Raw genomic sequence first — 18967 nt, forward strand, 5'->3', positions numbered from 1 at the left:
ACATGCCGGTTTAAATCCTACATATTTTAGACCTACATTTTTTCAAGTTGAATTTATTATATTCATTCAATACAATTACACAGTACCATTATTTTTCGAGTAATATAATACAAATAAAATATACATAATTATTGTTTCAACATTCACATTTGACTTGTTAAAAAAAACCTGTATGCATAAAAATATACATAAGTAATTTACTGAATTAAGATCATTATTAACATGTTTAGTCTAAATAAAATTGTTTTGCATTATGGAACCCAAGTGTCACTTTCGTTCGTTGTTGTAATGAATAAATAAATAAAATTAAGTAAAGTAAATCATCTAAAATAGAATGGGTTTGGGTACCGATCCCCCCCCCCCCCCCATTCAACCAATAAAAAAAATGACACAGATACCAACACAAGCAAACAACATTCGATAAAGAAAACAAACAAATACAATCAAGTGAAACACATATAAAACAAAACCATTGCACAGAAAGGAAGCAGTCTACAGTGGCACAGACGGATCAGCTCTATGCGTTGAAATAGTGAGTAACAAATCCCATTTGCATATTCACTGTGCATGCTTCTGAAAATTTCATAATTTTCTCATCTTTTATCAAATTTCGATGATTTTTTTTCCTGTTATGTTTTTTTTTATTTCTTTTTATTCCAATCACCTTTTTCCCTTTTTAAGACAATATTGAGTTTTCGAAATTGCAACGGAAAAGATTCAGCAACATGTAGTAAATGCATTGAAAATGTCCGCCAAACCACAATGACCAGCTGAGAGGTCCTTGCCGAAAATTGGTGAACCGGGACAGTTGCTCGTTCTAAGAATCGGAACCGACGAAATATTGCATACAGTTGCGGTTCCAAGGGGGTGGGGGAGGGTACATCCGGCCCGTGCCCCCCCCCCCCCCCCTTGAGAGGCACACAAATATTTGTAGGAGAAAATTTCGTGCATAGGCAAGCGAGAACTAATTCTTCTTTCTTTTTTTGTTGTCACGAACGAAACTGCTTTATAACGAAGGGATTTTGATAAAAGATTATCTTCGTTCCAGAAAACGTCTGCGTTGTGTTGCGAAAACTCGGCAAAGACCTTCTCTAAATTCAGTGATGTGACCCCATCATTTATATGTCGGATCTGTGACTGTGAAATCGAAAGAGATCGTGAGTGAAAGAGGAAGATTTGAAATAAGAGGAGAAGGTGGGGGTGGTACACTCTTAAAATAGTTGGGGGAAAAATGCCCAACTTTTAACCAACCCAACAACATACTGTCCACACAACTAGTGGTTAAAATCTGCCCAAATTGGGTAATAAAAACTAATAATTAGGTTATAGTTGCTCAATTGGATAATAATTGCCCAGAATATATATATATATATATATATATATATATATATATATATATATATATATATATATATATATATATATATATATATATATATATATTACCAACATACATTTCCCAACACACTGGATAGTATGTTGCCCAACATTTTAAGTGTGTAGGGTGAAAACGTGAGAGGACCTGATGAAAAGAACACAATGTCACACAGTGTGATCACAACGTGTGTTCTGATAGTGGACCATGTGAAAATATTATTCACAGTGTGAAGATATTTTCAACAGTGTGGACACCTCGACAATAAATTATTTCTTATATTTATGTATGATACAAAATCTGATCTCATATTTCTTTGGACCAACTTGGATTGAATAGTGTAACCAGAGAAAACACTTGAAAGAAAAACTGCAATAACTGATTTAAGGGAATAAAGAATACCCTATAGTGTTTACAGGGGGAAATTCTTATGCACAATTCGAAGAAGAAAAAGACATGCTGCAGTCTAATTTATATGCTTTGTTATAAAATAATAAATAATAATGATGAGCCACTTATTGTTTTGATTATTTATCACTTATACTGCGCTTACAAATGAATTCATTAAAGGAGAATGAAACTCTTGGAGCAAGTTAGCTTTTGTGAAAGTAGAAAAATCAAAGAATAAGATCAACAAAAGTTTGAGTAAAATAGGACTAGCAATAGAAGAGTTATGAGCATTTGAATGTCGAGATCACTAATGCTATGGAGATCCTCCCATTGGCAATGCGACCAAGATCTATGATGTCACAGATGAACAACTCTCCCCTTTTGGACATTGAAAATATACCCCAAAACATCTATTTTTGCTCATTTTAATCATAATAGCTCCATGTTCTAATCATATGACAAACGATTTATCAATGATATAATGTTGTGAAACCTCTGTACTTGTCCTCTCATAAAGAGAACACCTCACCTTGTGATAGACTCTATAAAAGTGAGAATATAAGTGAAATAAGTACTAAAGTAATGAGGGAGTTGTACGTGTGTGACATCACATATCTTGGTCGCATTGCCAATGGGAGGAACTACATGGCATTAGTGATCTCAATATTCAAATGCTCATAACTTTCTTATTATTCATTCAATCTGTCTCAAACTTTCAACAATATGTTTCTTTGATTTTTGTCTTTGATATGGATTCAGCTGCTTTCAAGGGTTTCATTCTCCTTTAAATAAAAGTTTATCATCTTAAAATGACAAACTACAAAAGAGACGGGTATTTTAATGCTTTTCCGAAAAATGCTATAGTGATGGAGACTGTATACTCATAAGTGGCAAATCATTCTAGTATTTTGAAGCTGACACAGTAAAAGTTCTATCACCGGCAAATGTACGAGTTAATCTAAAATGCTGCGCTCCAAGCTAGGAGACAGAGAAGGTTTCATATACTGCGCAGTGGCGTACCTGGGATTTTTCACAGGGGGGGGGGGGGCAAAACCGTCCGCCAAAAAATTTGACAAGCCAAAAAAAAAAAAAAAAAAAAAAAAGGTCTTCAATCACAAATGAAGGATTTCGTACCAGAAAAATATTTTACAAGCAAAAAAAAAAAAAAAAAAAAAAAAAAAAAAGGTCTTCAATCACAAATGAAGGATTTCGTACCAGAAAAAAATTTGACAAGCAAAAAAAAAAAAAAAAAAAAAAAAAGGGTCTTCAAGCTCGTCAGGGGGGCAGGGTTTCTTTATTTGCATGGATTGTGGCTCGTCAGGGGGGCAGACTGCCCCCTCTGCCCCCCCCCCCCCCCGTTGGTACGCTAGTGATACTGCGTCTTTGATACTATGAACATGCTGAATCGAACCCACGACCACTCGCTCATGATTCAGATTCAGATTTATTTCCAACAGAAATGACATAAATATTGATACAAATCATTTTCATACATTTACGATACAAATCGTTGTCATTACAATTGTATTAAAAAAACATTAATGATAATCAACAAATAAAGATATATACAAAATATGGTGCATTTTGTAGACAAATCATAATATGTCATTTAAATAGAAAAAAAGGGAAATGTGGAAACGGGAGATTCACTCAAAAGCATAGTTTGTATATTGTGAACCTCCCTCAAGGAAGAGAAAAAAGGAGAGAGAGAGAGACGCGATTGGTTGCTATTTGCCTGCGGAGACCTACTGAATAGATTAAAAAGAACAAGATAACCCACAGAACAAGACAAAACAAAAAAAGAGTAAAATAAAACGAAAAAAAAACCAGGACGACATAAGGAAAAATAAACATAAGATCTCATGAGAAGAGCGCTCTACCAATACCATCATACCTGGTTTTACACATTTGAATATAATGCATACATCACACGATGGTACAGTCTTATATGAACATGATGAATAGCAAACATTGTTTATTGTGTGTTACTGACCCTTAGTATTAGCATTGGAAACAGTCCATATAGATAGCAAACACATACGTTCAACTCACATCTCATACCTTAAAACCTGATGCAATCAAGCCCCTTTCGAGCAGGGCCGTACAAGGGCGTCGGGGTGCACGTGATCCCTCCCCCCCCCCCCTCATACTTACTCTTTATAGAAAAATAATCATGCTTTTCTGATTTTGCCGAAGGAAATTATTACCAGGTATTGATATCATTTTTGTCCTTGCATCAAAACTCAGGAACCCTTTTCGAGGGTTTGTCAACATATTCTTAACAAACACACCCCACCCCCCTCCTCTCCAACACACACACCCATACATCTCCTTGATAAAGATACACAAAAACGAAAATGAAAATAGTAAAATGAAAATCCGTACATTTGATAGCAATTGTCGACCGGCCTCGATTTGATCTCAATGTCTGATCTAGTGGCTTGTTAGTACAATTTGGCCCAAAAATTTTGTACTTCTATATGTTACCTCGAGCGCGGAAATATTAACGGTGAAACGAGAAAGCTGACTTAAGATTGGGAATGTGATTATATGGTTTGAACACGAAAGGTAAGCTTTTCTGTCTCCTCCGCAGTATTGGTATTTTCTCACTATCTGTATATGTTTAGCAGTAGTTTCTGCATTATGGTTTAATCAAAATTTGCATTTTACTGATAAATCAAAATACAAACTAATCGATCAAATAATCAGAATACATGAGTGGCAGCCAAAGGAAAGGCTACATGACAACTATATGAAAGAAAAAGTTCAGCCTGATAAAAAGTTTATTGTAAAAATAGCAAAAATGTAATAGGAAATATTGGAGAAGGTTTGAGGAAAATCCATCAAAAAATAAACAAGTAATTAGAGTTTAATTATTTGATCTGTGACGTCATATTAGAGCAGCTTTCTCACATATCGTATGTTGAACAAAAAATCAATCAAATTTCAGTTACTCGGAAAATTGAAAATGGTTTTCATTGAACTTTCATTACATTAGTATTCATGTACCATTAAAAATGAAATTTATGCATTTTATAATTACATAACATATATGGCAGCTGATCGTTCATGACGTCACAAATCAAAAACTTTTCTTTTATTTTCACTATACAAAGTTTTCGTCAGGCTGAAACTCCCCTTTCAAAACACAACTGGTCTTTATTAATATAAGCCTACTAAGATCATATTAAGGTATTTCACTTATTACCTAAATTAATGACGATTTTTGCGTTTAATGTCTTTACATGTTCACGCATATCAGACGGTTTGACACACTCGTGACTCAGAGCGAGTGGCAAGTTACCTGAATAATATGAGGTGTTAAGTGAAAAAAAAACCCATCAGATTAATGTATGTCCCTGGGACACACGCGTCGGGTTTGAAGCCGGCTCCAACGTCGACTTTTAAGCCTTCTCGCCTGCTGTTTGAAGCCGGCTGAAGATCCTTATACCCCCCCCCCCCCCCAGTTACACATGGTCTGAGACAAGCAGGGTTGGTTAAAAGTTGGGCATTTTTTGCCCAACTACTTGTCAATTTAAACTGACCTTCAATGGTCATGTCCTAACTTGGACTTTTGACAGTGACCATCACTTTATCAGGCCAAGAATAACAAAAACAAAACAGTCATTACGTTGGCGACATTACATCCGGTAATTCAAGTACTTCTGGTTCAAAACTGGACAACGTTATCCGCACATTTGTGAATGACAAACACGCCGGCCATATTTGTGTAGCTTTGTGGTGTCCGGAAAAAATAAAGCAAGTCATGATTTAGGACAGGATAGACGTCAGTTCGAGTATAGGCCAATGTTTTACTGGAGTGTTTATCGGCAACGCTGTTATTTTTTGCCCTCATGGTGACCCCCTCCCCCACGCACATCTCTAGCTCCATCTCATCAGCGGGTATAGAGGGTGCTCTTCCCAAGAAGATAAATGATTTCGTTCAACGGAACACAAGACATACAAGGGGAATAACCAAACATTCCTCCAGGTTCATCATAAGGCCAGGCCTAGAGTCTTTCAAGATTCTTTCTTCGTAAGCACGATAAAGGACTGGAATATCCGCCCCTCCTCGATTGTAAATTGCCCCTCCCTGGAGTCATTTAAACTCAAACTGAAACAACTTCAATAAAGGTAATTCCACACACGTTGCGCTACTCTCTTCACTACGTTAGCGTGGATGTGTCTCCCAACGACATTTTGCTGACCCAACTATTCAGATTCCCGCATGTTGAGCATTCATCGTTTAAATACAGGTAAATAGCAAATGATTTACATTTATATTCCACACATCATTAAAGTACACTTCATAATAAATCCCTGGAATAAATCATTTCAATTGGAATAATACTCCATCTGCACAGAATATGTAAAATATGAATAGCAAAGTTTACCCCCTTTCGAAATGAAAAGCCGTATTAAAATTTTAACAAACTCGAGCAAATCAGCATTTTTTTTAATAAATCTATGTAGAAATAAATCCTAACACAAATGGAAAGTGACATTATCACAGACCAAAATAAATGACCAAATAATAAATATATAGGCCTCCCTCGTCTTGTTTTTCTCTGTCTCTCAAATTATCGCACAATGGCATCATTCTTCCTTAGCAATATTAATGGAATGGGTCCCAAACATGAGCAGCGACCCGGGGGTGGAGGTACGTGTTGTCCCGCATACATTCGTAATTCCGAAGCTTCGTTATTCCGAAGGTTCGGATATTCCGAAGGTTCGTTATTCCGAAGGTTCGTATTTCCGAAGGTTCGTAAGTCCGAAAACGAAATGAGGTTCGTAATTCCGAAGGTTCGTTAGTCCGAAAACGAAGTGAGGTTCGTTAATCCGAAAAAAGAAATGAGGTTCGTAATTCCACGAAGGTTCGTTAGTCCGAAAACTAAATGATTAACTAACCTTATTTCGTTTTCGGACTAACGAACCTTCGGAACAACGAACCTTATTTCGTTTTCGGATTAACGAACCTTCGTAACAACGACCCTTATTTCGTTTTCGGATTAACGAACCTTCGGAACATCGAACCTTATTTCGTTTTCGGATTATCGAACCTTCGGAATAACGCCACAAATGTTCGGATTAACGAACCCTTTTACGTTTTCGGATTAACGAACATCGAGGTATAGGCAATTTGCGTGTTTCAGAATTACGAACCTTCGGAATAAAGAACCTTCGGAATTACGAAGCTTCGGAATTACGAAGTGTAACCGTGTTATCCCCCTCTTTTGAATCTCGAATTTTGAAAAGCAATTATTGGAAGAGGGTCGTCTCGCCATCCCACCCCACATGCATCTTTAGAGGGACCGAAAATGTCACAAAATCGCCGCGCAAGGTACAAAGTGATAAAAAGTATATCGGGTTTACCCCCCCCCCCCTTCAACCCCGAAGTCCTTTCCCTCCAGCAGAGAAAAAAAAAACAGAGCCTATGCTAGTGCGCATGCGTACACGTTAATCAATGGTACCAGTACCGAAATTTCACCTCGTGCTCGCAGAAAGTTCTATTCAAATGAATTCTGTTTATCAATATCATTTAGTTCCCTGTCCAGGAGCCAGCGTTAAACGTGCCACTCAGGGTTGAGGACGAGGTGAGTTTCAATTTAGGTTATCTCTTGAGAGTAAGGGCCTTTTCACGTAAATCTTGAATCATCGGACCTTTCACACGCTCACTCGAAAACTGTGATTTGAATTCGAATTCTGGAGCGAAGGCGATATGTGTCCTTGGTGACCATGGTGAGTTGTCAATCAAAGCACTGCATCGATACGGTGAGTGCATGACAATTATGGAGGTCAAGCCTTTCACACGTAAAATTTGTACCGTAATTTGAGCATGTTGAGTGAAACTTAACTGGAATTCACCGCCGGAGTAGAATTCGAATTGTGATTAGCGAAGACGAATTAAGGACGTTCCACAGTTATGTTTGTGCGCATTATGATCTGCGCATAGTTTACACTCCGCGCGCTGACGTCACAATGGATGAACAGGTGATTAATTAGCTGCGGGTATGAGCTGATTTTTCTCATCTTCTGCACTTTAACTGCAGATCCGATGCGTTATTTCATGAAGCTAAAAGTGGAATTATTCCATGGACCATTCAAAAAAAATTCTCTACAATTTCAAAATACTTTACTCTGCAGTGCTGCCAAGAATCACGAATATTACCCCGAGTTTGAATAAATGGTAGAGTGGTTTTGATTTTTTCTTCACATAGACACAAAGCATTCGGCGCATTTTTGGTGTTTTAAAAAGCACATTTGCTCTAATAAAAATGCTGATAGTTTAAAAACAAGCACATGAACCCCTATTTTTTAATGTTTGTACCTCTTAGGTATACCTCCCACTACAACTCTGCAAATTTTGGTGAAGATGACATGGATTTTGAATAAAGTGCAGCATTTATTGTACTTTTGTAGTTTGTTACTGAAATTTTACATTTTTTTAGATTGGGATTTTGTTATCTTTTACGCCATTTTTAAGAACTGACAGTGCTGTTAAACTAAAATTGCAAACAAATAGCACTATAAATAGATTCTCCATTCTAACGATACAATTATTAACTCTCTTGCGAAATTTGATGACTTTTTCATGTATTTTGACTGAGTAATAGAGGTTTAAACTCATTGTAGTAATCTTGGGCGGTCTAAAAATGCCAAATTGTTTTGAATGCGCAATTCTTAAGAACATCAATTTGGGTGAACTTTGAAGCTCTATGGCAAAAAATCAAGCACATGGACCTGTGTTAATTTTAGCATATTTCGAATATTAAGGTTCTAAAGTATCTATGTGCAAAGTGTGGTGAAAATGACATGGATTTCACTTTAACTGTGGAACGTCCTTAAGGTGCGTTATTCTGAACGTTCGATAATCCGAAAACGAAATAAGGTTCGTTTTTCCGAAGGTTCGTTAATCCGAAAACGAAATAAGGTTCTTTGTTCCGAAGGTTCGTTAATCCGAAAACGAATTAAAGTTCCTTATTTCGAAGGTTCATTAATCCGAAAAGTTAAATAATCGGTGGCGAAGCCGCGAAAACCGTAAGGGTAAGTGTGGTATAGGGAAGGGGGGACACCCTTGCTTTTCAATTGTTACGAGGATGGGGAGGCAAAAAGCGGAACGAATTTTCGTTGGGGGGGGGGGCCAAGCCCAAAATGGCACTCATGTCAAAATGAGCATTTTGGTGATATTTTCACAATGAAATTATCATCTGCGGCGTGAAGTCATTGTGTGTTTTATAATAATTAAGTAGAGCAAAGATATTTGAAGTGATTTTTTTATTATGGTAAGACATATTCGGGTTTCATTTTTGGCGAGAGAGGACCGGTTTGGAAAAAAATTCAAAGCTGAAGTTGTAGAACTCGTTTTTTGGTCAGTTACCGTTAAAAGGGCATCCTTTGGAGGTGTTGCGAGCGTGGAAAGCAAGCTCAAACTTTTAGACATTTCGACAAGAAATGAAAATAAAACATTCTTAGCAGTTTTTGCAATCATTAAAAAGATGTGCATCTAACTGAAGAATTAACACGAGCGCGAAGGGCGGGCTGAAAATAATATACTGACCGGAAAAGGAATCTGTTAAGGACCGCATTATTTTAGTGCCTCATGAATAGGATACATCGAATAATGCGAGTGCGAAGCTAGCTCACCATGTTCATGTTTGTCTCTCATTGCGCTAGACCTGCAAATATCTATTTTATTATTCATTTTATTTATCCAGTTTAAACATAGATACATGTACATGATACAAAGGTACAAGGACCAAACTTAACATGTTTACAATAATTACTACTTAAAAAAATACTGAACATCGGACAAAGACAATATAAATGCATTCAACGAGAAAACTGCTATTAACAGATTAACGAAATATAAGAGCAGAGTTATTATCACATAAGTTATCAAATCAAATATCGCTAGGGGCGTGTTGATGCTTTTTGAAATTGTGTTGTAAATTTAAAGTTCAAAATTTCTACTAAAAGATCCATTCTTGATTAAATGTTTACCACTTTTAAACCTATTTTAAAAAATCGCTCAGTGCGGGGAGGGGTGATTGTTTGGACCTCAAACACCCCTTTTTGGGCTAGGTTGGGGCGAAAAAGCCATCCGCAGCCATCGTTAGTCACCTTTCGGAATGAGGGGGCACACTTATTTCACATTAAATTTATATGTGTATACACATAATATACACATTTAATTATACAGATGTGGATCGAGTTTTCGCCAATAAGGGGTGGGGGGGGTTCATTCACGTTTTCCCCTATCGGCTGCTCAAAGCTGAAATTTTTTTCTTTCTTTTTGAAAGGGTTGTCCGAACAGTGACTTCTTAGCTTTATTCTCTAACAATAGAAATGTATCTCATAATCCCTGATGGGTTAAAATCATAATTTTGGCTGTAAATCATCAAAATAATAAAGCCCCAAAACTGCTACACTTTTGTTTGTACAATCTTCTTAGCATTATTATCATATGTTTATTAAACAATGGCAATATCATTTTTTTTCTAATGTATTTTATTGTTTTTATTTTCATGTATTCTTTGTTTTTCGAATTTATGTTTTTCCACTGTGTTTTTTTTTTTTCGATGGACGTCGGCAGCAACACCATTTCAGAAATTACAAAAAAAAGGAAATCTATTGCTTTTAATCAGTAAAAATGAAAATAATAATATATTTATAAATGTTGGCTACATACAAAACTTGCATTGGATTTATACATGAAATATAGTTTTTTGAGCAATCCTGGGTCTGACATACACTTACAAAACGTTACGTAACTACAGAATAACCCCATAACCACTGGCGTAAATCCGTGTTGATGGGTGGGGGGGATGACTGAAATATTTTGGCATTTTTTTGCAATCATGTTTTTAGATATGCAAGGAATTGTCATTGATATGTCCACAGTGGCGTACCGTGGGTCACGGGGGGGGGGACACCAGCAAAATTTTTGAATGACTGAGTGAGTGACCTAATAGAGACATTTTAAGGACAATGTCATTAACCGGATATGTATCTCACTCATCAAATAATGCGAGCGCGAAGCGCGAGCTGAATTTTTTTATATTCACACCTAAAAAGGGACATTATAATCAAATTTGTGTAATCATGATAGGTACCTGTCTCGCTTAACAATGCGAGCGCGAAGCACGAGCTGAAAACTTAGATAATTCAGACCTGAAGTGGAGCATTCTAAGTTTTCTTTGTAGGAATTAACCAGGACCAATGATGCGAGCGCGAAGCGCGAGCTGAAAATTTTTGATATTCAGATCAGAAGAAGGGACATTTTAAGGACTGATTTTAGGAATTCATGAAGAGTAGACATATCTCACCAATCCATGAAAAATGCGAACGTAATCACGAAGACCTTAACATGGGGCAATCACTTTTGAGTCATGAAAAAAAAGCATATGTCACTACATAAAACAATGATAACTCAAGTGCTAGGAAATATATTTGGTTTATATTGACTTGAAAACGGGATTATATATCTCGTTAAACAGACAATGCGAGCACCAGGAACAATTGAGACGTAGGCCCTGGGCAAATTATGTTTCATAAAGTTATGATAAAAATGTTTCTTATGTAATGTAACTTAACATAATTATAATATAATATAACATTATAATGAATAATATTTTCTTCTTTCCCACTACGTTTCTCTTCCTTTTTCCCTCTTTTCTCCTTCAGTTTTCCCCCTTTCCCCGTTTTTTTTTGTCAGCCGATGGGGGGGATGTGCCCCCCATGTCCCCCGTAGTTACGCCACTGTATGTCCATATGGCAAATACCCCTCCAATATTATTATCTTTTTTACCCCATGATGGTTTAATGGTTTATTAGAGATTACATTCAAAAAATTTTGACATTCCATCTTAATCCCTTCCCAAAGACCCCAACATTGATGAATTGGAAGTATTTCGTTTGGAAATGGTGAACTGGCTCTTTATTTGCATTTTATGATTCAATAATATTATTTTATTTGTTAAGCGGTATTTTTGGAAGAATTTTCACCAATAAAATAATTATCTCTTGTGATTTTTTTTCCATTTCTTTCGTAAAAAGTGGGGGGGGGGATGTTTGTACAGGCCATCCCCCCCTCCTCGAAAAGTGGGGGGGATATATCCCCCCATCCCCCCCCCCCCCGGGATTTACGCCAGTGCCCATAACCCCCGCGTCGCAAATTTGGTTGCAAGAGACTTGAAGGAAAAAAGTCACGAAACATCGCGGAGCGATATTTTACCGTTAGGGTTAAAATAGACTCAGGACAGGTAATCATCCTTCCATCTCCAAATGACCATCACAAATATTGTCACATTTCTTCTGTTTAGACAATGATCCAAATATTCTTCATGATAGGGTGAAAAAAAAGTTTTTCACGTCTCTAGGGTTGGAAGAGGTACTCTATTTCCACTTGACTTTGACAGTTTTGATACAATTTTCAGGTATCCAGGTGTAAAAATAATACGCGTTTTTTATTACTTAGACAATTTTATACCATTTAAGTTGTCTCCCGGCTGTGGAAATAACAATTTTTTACCTTTTTTTTTTTTGTACAAGCAATGTGTTCAACTGTGATATACAGTTGTGCTCAAAAGTTAGTGAACCCCACCGCACTCCTTCATGTTAAGCATGTTAATTGTTAAATGTAAACAACGACACTACAATGTTCGGTGAACCCAGAGAAACAAACTTTATTGAATGTAAACTTTATCACCTGACTTCACCATTAATTATCTAAAACATGACTTGCGCATTTCAAATGTTCATTTTCTCAAGTGGGGTTCACTAACTTTTGAGCCCCATTGTGTATGGCAATTGTCTCTGGGATAACAATAGTCACTGTCAACGAAGTTATCAAAACAAATCATTGCACCATCTTCCAAATGCCCACACACACACTCATTTGCGCACATACCTGCACGCATTCACAAATCTAAAATTTTATTTTTGAAAATTACGTATTCGTGTGTCGTTGGTTGATCGCTGGTATTTACATTTTAACTTTTTTTAATCACTCTACTGCTTTGATGTCGAGTAGGCCTATCAGTAGGCCCAGGGTCCCGTAACACAAAGGTTAGCTATTGATCGTACGCTTGACTTTTACGGTTGATTGCACATTGTATAGTCAATGGAATCAATCGTAGAAAAATGTTCTACGATCATTGCCAAGCTTTGTGTTACGGGCCCCTGGTGTTATTGATCAATCATGATCAAGTTCGTTTATCAGTCATATGCACATTTCGACATAACATTATTATTTTAATCTTGATGTGCTTTGGTTTTGGGGTTAAACCGGCCTTAGGAATTTGGGGTTGTAAGAGAAACGTTTTATTCATAACCACATTATTTTGTGGCGCGCACTCAATATATGAATTTCTCCTATTTCTTGAATACTATATAACTTGTCACAACAATATTGCAATTCCCAAAAGTTTGTTTTTGTTTTTTTCATTCCAAACTAGGACTCTGGTGTTTTGACGTGGTATTTCTCGTGATCTCCATTTCCTGATTCTAAACAAATAAAAATGGAAGAATTCTTCTGGTTTATGCTGATCTTAGTCTTGTCTGTCTCATCGGTTATAGAAGGTGAGTGATTTACCAGGCCTGTGGGTTGATATAGACATTTTCACTTTGTATGCCATTACTTTAAAGAATACACTGCTCAAGAATAATCTGTTTGCAAGGTTTATATTCTGTGCAAAAAGGAAGCTATCGAATCGACAAAGGTATATAAGTTAATGTATTTTCCACCACGCATGAAGCTTGTCTGAAGTGTCACACCTCACAGTTATAATAGATATCTGAAAGGTTATTTTCTTTGAGATATAACATTTTTTAGAATAGAACAAACATCAAATCATTATAAAGATATCCAGGATATTAAACTTTTTTGTACTAACAGTTATCTGCTGATATACACAGAGAAAGAAACATTATTGAGAGTGAGTGCCACTTGTATTATGCATTTACCAGAAATTACCATGACTACACCTATTCCAACATTTCCAAAGAACATTGAAAAAAAAAATTATGAAAAAGTTATTTCTCTGTTGTTGCTTTTAGGTTTTCATGTTGAAATATGAAATTGAATTGAATCAGTTCCAAATATCCCTACTAGTTTTAAGATACATTCGTAATTCCGAAGCTTCGTTATTCCAAAGGTTCGAATATTCCGAAGGTTCGTCATTCCGAAGGTTCGTATTTCCGAAGGTTCGTAATTCCGAAGGTTCGTTAGTCCGAAAACGAAATGAGGTTCGTAATTCCGAAGGTTCGTTAATCCGAAAACGAAATGAGGTTCGTAATTCCGAAGGTTCGTTAGTCCGAAAACTAATGATTAACGAGCCTTATTTCGTTTTCGGACCAACGAACATTCGGAACAACGAACCTTATGTCGTTTTCGGATTGACGAACCTTCGGAACATCGAACCTATTTCGTTTTCGGATTATCGAACCTTCGGAATAACGAACCTTCGGAATAACGCCACAAATGTTCGGATTAACGAACCCTTTTACGTTTTCGGATTAACGAACATCGAGGTATAGGCAATTTGCGTGTTTCGGAATTACGAAACGTCGGAATAAAGACCCTTCGGAATTATGAACCTTCGGAATTACGAAGTGTCACCAGTTTTAACGGGAACACAATAAATTATGGTAGATGTACATGTATAAAATGGAAATAGAACGGAAATTTGACAGGTCACTATATGTGATAGGAAAAAGTATAATTCAAGTGGACATTATAAAGCAGTCTGACAAACTATATAACACACATAAGTCCACACATAATGCGTAGAGAATTTCCATATATTTGAGTGTAGGTTAAAAGAGCAATGTGGATTAAATGCCTTGCTCACGGGCATTAGTGCCGTGGCCGTAATCGAACCCCGGACTTTCACGTGTCTAACAGGCGCTTTAGACCACACGGCCACTGCACCTCCACTATACTATTTTTTTTAAACTGAAAACTCTCCGATCGATACTGGACAATGCGATATATATGAGGCGCCGAATGTACCAATATTATATAGAACAATTATTTGTTATATAATCATTATTTATTAAATAATAACTATTATTTATATATAATTTACATTTTATTTGTAAATAACTACTATTATATAAAATATCATTTCTAATTATTTATATATAATTCCAAGTAATACTTCATTATTTGTAAATAATAATAGTTCGACATTCCATTATTTATAAATAATGATTATTTGTTTTTCATTATTTATAAATAATGATTATTTGTTTTTCATTATTTATAAATAATGATTATTTGTTTTTCATTATTTACAAATAATGATTATTTGTTTTTCATTATTTATAAATAATGATTATTCGTTTTTCATTATTTATAAATAATGATTATTTGTTTTTCATTATTTATAAATAATTTGTTGAGTTTTCCATTATTTATAAATAATGATTATTTGTTAAATAATGAAAACGTCTACTTCATTATTTATAAATAATTTTTTCGAGTGCACCATTATTCTCATTATTTATAAATAATCATTATTTAATGTTCGAGTTTTCCATTATTTATAAATAAAGATTATTTGTTAAATAATGAAATATCTACTTCATTATTTATAAATAATAATTTTGTTTCAATATCCATTATTTATAAATAATCATTATTTATAAACAATTTGTACAGTTTGCCATTATATACAAATAATCATTATTTATATACAAATAACCATTATTTATTAAATAATGCCATTATTTATTAAATAATGCCATTATTTATTAAATAATGGAAAACTCGCTATAACATGCAAATGTGGGACCGCCCATGATATGAATATTCATGATGCGATTTCCTTTTTCGTGATTTTTCTTCACAAATTTTTGTCCATTTCCTCTTCATAATGACATTTCTTGAAGCAATTTTCTAGGGATATGGTCTGATTGTAATATTCTTCATTTTCTATATAACCTTGTCTTCGTAGAAATATCAAAAAGTGTAATTTTATACGATTTTTCCTACAGTTCACAATCCCCATAGGCGCGCGTGTATCGTAGGGACAACCGGTGAATCGACGGAGTGCTCTTCATCGAAATACTACGTTGGTTGGTCCCCGGAAGTGGCGGGCGGAATTTAGCCCGAATCCTCGATGGAAGTCGATCAAGTGCATATGAGCTGAGAGAGTGAAATATCAGTGTACTTGTACAGGCCCTTCTACTTTTTATAAATATTTATTGTTGCTTTTTTTGTTAAGTTAATTTTTCCTGGTGTAGAGATAAGTTTCAGTTCTAATAATGCACTTCAAATACATTTTGGAGTGTCTGTTTGAGGCGTTTGGGGCGATTTCACCCTGGCCCCAAAATGCTCGCAACGACAATACGGGGCCATGGTGACCCCTAAATTTTTAAAAACTTATTTTTCTATTGAAAATTATCACAAAATTCACCAAAAGTGTGCACGAAAGCCTTCGTATTTCACTTTTAAAACTCCAAAAAGTGCCCAAATGACAAGCTTGGTCGCTTCGCTGTGTCGCTTTCAACTTGAGAACGTTTACGCGTAGCTGCTTCCCCCCCACCCCCCTCCTCCGAAAGAAATTCTGTATACGGCCATGCTCTAAAGAGCCTGGCACATTGATTTATGTATACTTCATTTTCATTATTTTTATCTCATTATCATCATGGCCTTACGCAGAATTTTTTCCGGGGGGGGGGTGGGGGGAGCAGGACGCGCGTAAACTTTCTCATAAAAATCTTTAAAAAGCGAAGAAGCTTGTCATTTGAGCTTGGTCGCCTCGCTGTCTCGCTTTCAAGATTTTTATGAGAAAGTTTACGCGCGTCCTGCTCCCCCCACCCCCCCCCCCCCCCGGAAAAAATTATGCGTAAGGCCATGATGATAATGAGATAAAAATAATGAAAATGAAGTATACATAAATCAATGTGCCAGGCTCTTTAGAGCATGGCCGTATACAGAATTTCTTTCGGAGGAGGGGGGTGGGGGGGAAGCAGCTACGCGTTTAAACGTTCTCAAGTTGAAAGCGACACAGCGAAGCGACCAAGCTTGTCATTTGGGCACTTTTTGGAGTTTTAAAAGTGAAATACGAAGGCTTTCGTGCACACTTTTGGTGAATTTTGTGATAATTTTCAATAGAAAAATAAGTTTTTAAAAATTTAGGGGTCACCATGGCCCCGTATTGTCGTTGCGAGCATTTTGGGGCCAGGGTGAAATCGCCCCAAACGCCTCAAACAGACACTCCAAAATGTATTTGAAGTGCATTATTAGAACTGAAACTTATCTCTACACCAGGAAAAATTAACTTAACAAAAAAAGCAACAATAAATATTTATAAAAAGTAGAAGGGCCTGTACAAGTACACTGATATTTCACTCTCTCAGCTCATATGCACTTGATCGACTTCCATCGAGGATTCGGGCTAAATTCCGCCCGCCACTTCCGGGGACCAACCAACGTAGTATTTCGATGAAGAGCACTCCGTCGATTCACCGGTTGTCCCTACGATACACGCGCGCCTATGGGGATTGTGAACTGTAGGAAAAATCGTATAAAATTACACTTTTTGATATTTCTACGAAGACAAGGTTATATAGAAAATGAAGAATATTACAATCAGACCATATCCCTAGAAAATTGCTTCAAGAAATGTCATTATGAAGAGGAAATGGACAAAAATTTGTGAAGAAAAATCACGAAAAAGGAAATCGCATCATGAATATTCATATCATGGGCGGTCCCACATTTGCATGTTATAGCGAGTTTTCCATTATTTAATAAATAATGGCATTATTTAATAAATAATGGCATTATTTAATAAATAATGGTTATTTGTATATAAATAATGATTATTTGTATATAATGGCAAACTGTACAAATTGTTTATAAATAATGATTATTTATAAATAATGGATATTGAAACAAAATTATTATTTATAAATAATGAAGTAGATATTTCATTATTTAACAAATAATCTTTATTTATAAATAATGGAAAACTCGAACATTAAATAATGATTATTTATAAATAATGAGAATAATGGTGCACTCGAAAAAATTATTTATAAATAATGAAGTAGACGTTTTCATTATTTAACAAATAATCATTATTTATAAATAATGGAAAACTCAACAAATTATTTATAAATAATGAAAAACAAATAATCATTATTTATAAATAATGAAAAACAAATAATCATTATTTGTAAATAATGAAAAACAAATAATCATTATTTATAAATAATGAAAAACAAATAATCATTATTTATAAATAATGAAAAACAAATAATCATTATTTATAAATAATGGAATGTCGAACTATTTTTATTTACAAATAATGAAGTATTACTTGGAATTATATATAAATAATTAGAAATGATATTTTATATAATAGTAGTTATTTACAAATAAAATGTAAATTATATATAAATAATAGTTATTATTTAATAAATAATGATTATATAACAAATAATTGTTCTATATAATATTGGTACATTCGGCGCCTCATAGATATAACGCAATCGTTTTGTACGATTTGTAGACCTGTGCTATTGATGTGACTGACCCATAGTACCGACGATGACGTATATCCGGGGGGGGGGGGGCTTGTTTGTTTGATAAATGTGCCGCAGTCGAGACCCCTAAATTTTCGTTCCAGAGCATCACATTAGAAAGCCACACATATTCATTTTTTACCCCGTTCCAGAGACCCTCAAAAGTTGTGGTTTCTTGTTCCATTGCGCGTGCCCATCATGAACTAGGGACTGTGAGCTCGATTGTAGCGGAGTCATAAGAGTTCCGGAGACCCCATTTCAATGTGGTCAGTTCCAGAGCATAGCAATTTTAGCAATCGTTGATTCAAGAGCCGGTTCGGAGAACCCAATTTTTAAGACCATGATTTAGTTCCAGAGCCCCCTTTTTTGTTTTTACTTTGGTGTGGCACACTATAGTGTTATAATTCGAGTAGCCCCCCCCCCCCCGGGGGACGTATATACCTATACAAACTTTTGAATTAGAATCGTAGCCAGTTTGTGGTTATGAAAACCTTAGGGAAAACGTTATATCATTGGTGCACCGATGTGGAGTCGTGAAGACGCCCCTGTTCTGTTCCTGTTACCCGTAGGAACTCTTCAGGCATAATTTATAACCAATTACACAGGAAACATTTTATGTCCAAATTAAGCAGGCATAGTATCTTAAAAAGGATATATATTATTCTC

The sequence above is a fragment of the Lytechinus pictus genome, chromosome 16, assembly GCF_037042905.1.
Source record: "Lytechinus pictus isolate F3 Inbred chromosome 16, Lp3.0, whole genome shotgun sequence".
Taxonomy (NCBI): domain Eukaryota; kingdom Metazoa; phylum Echinodermata; class Echinoidea; order Temnopleuroida; family Toxopneustidae; genus Lytechinus; species Lytechinus pictus.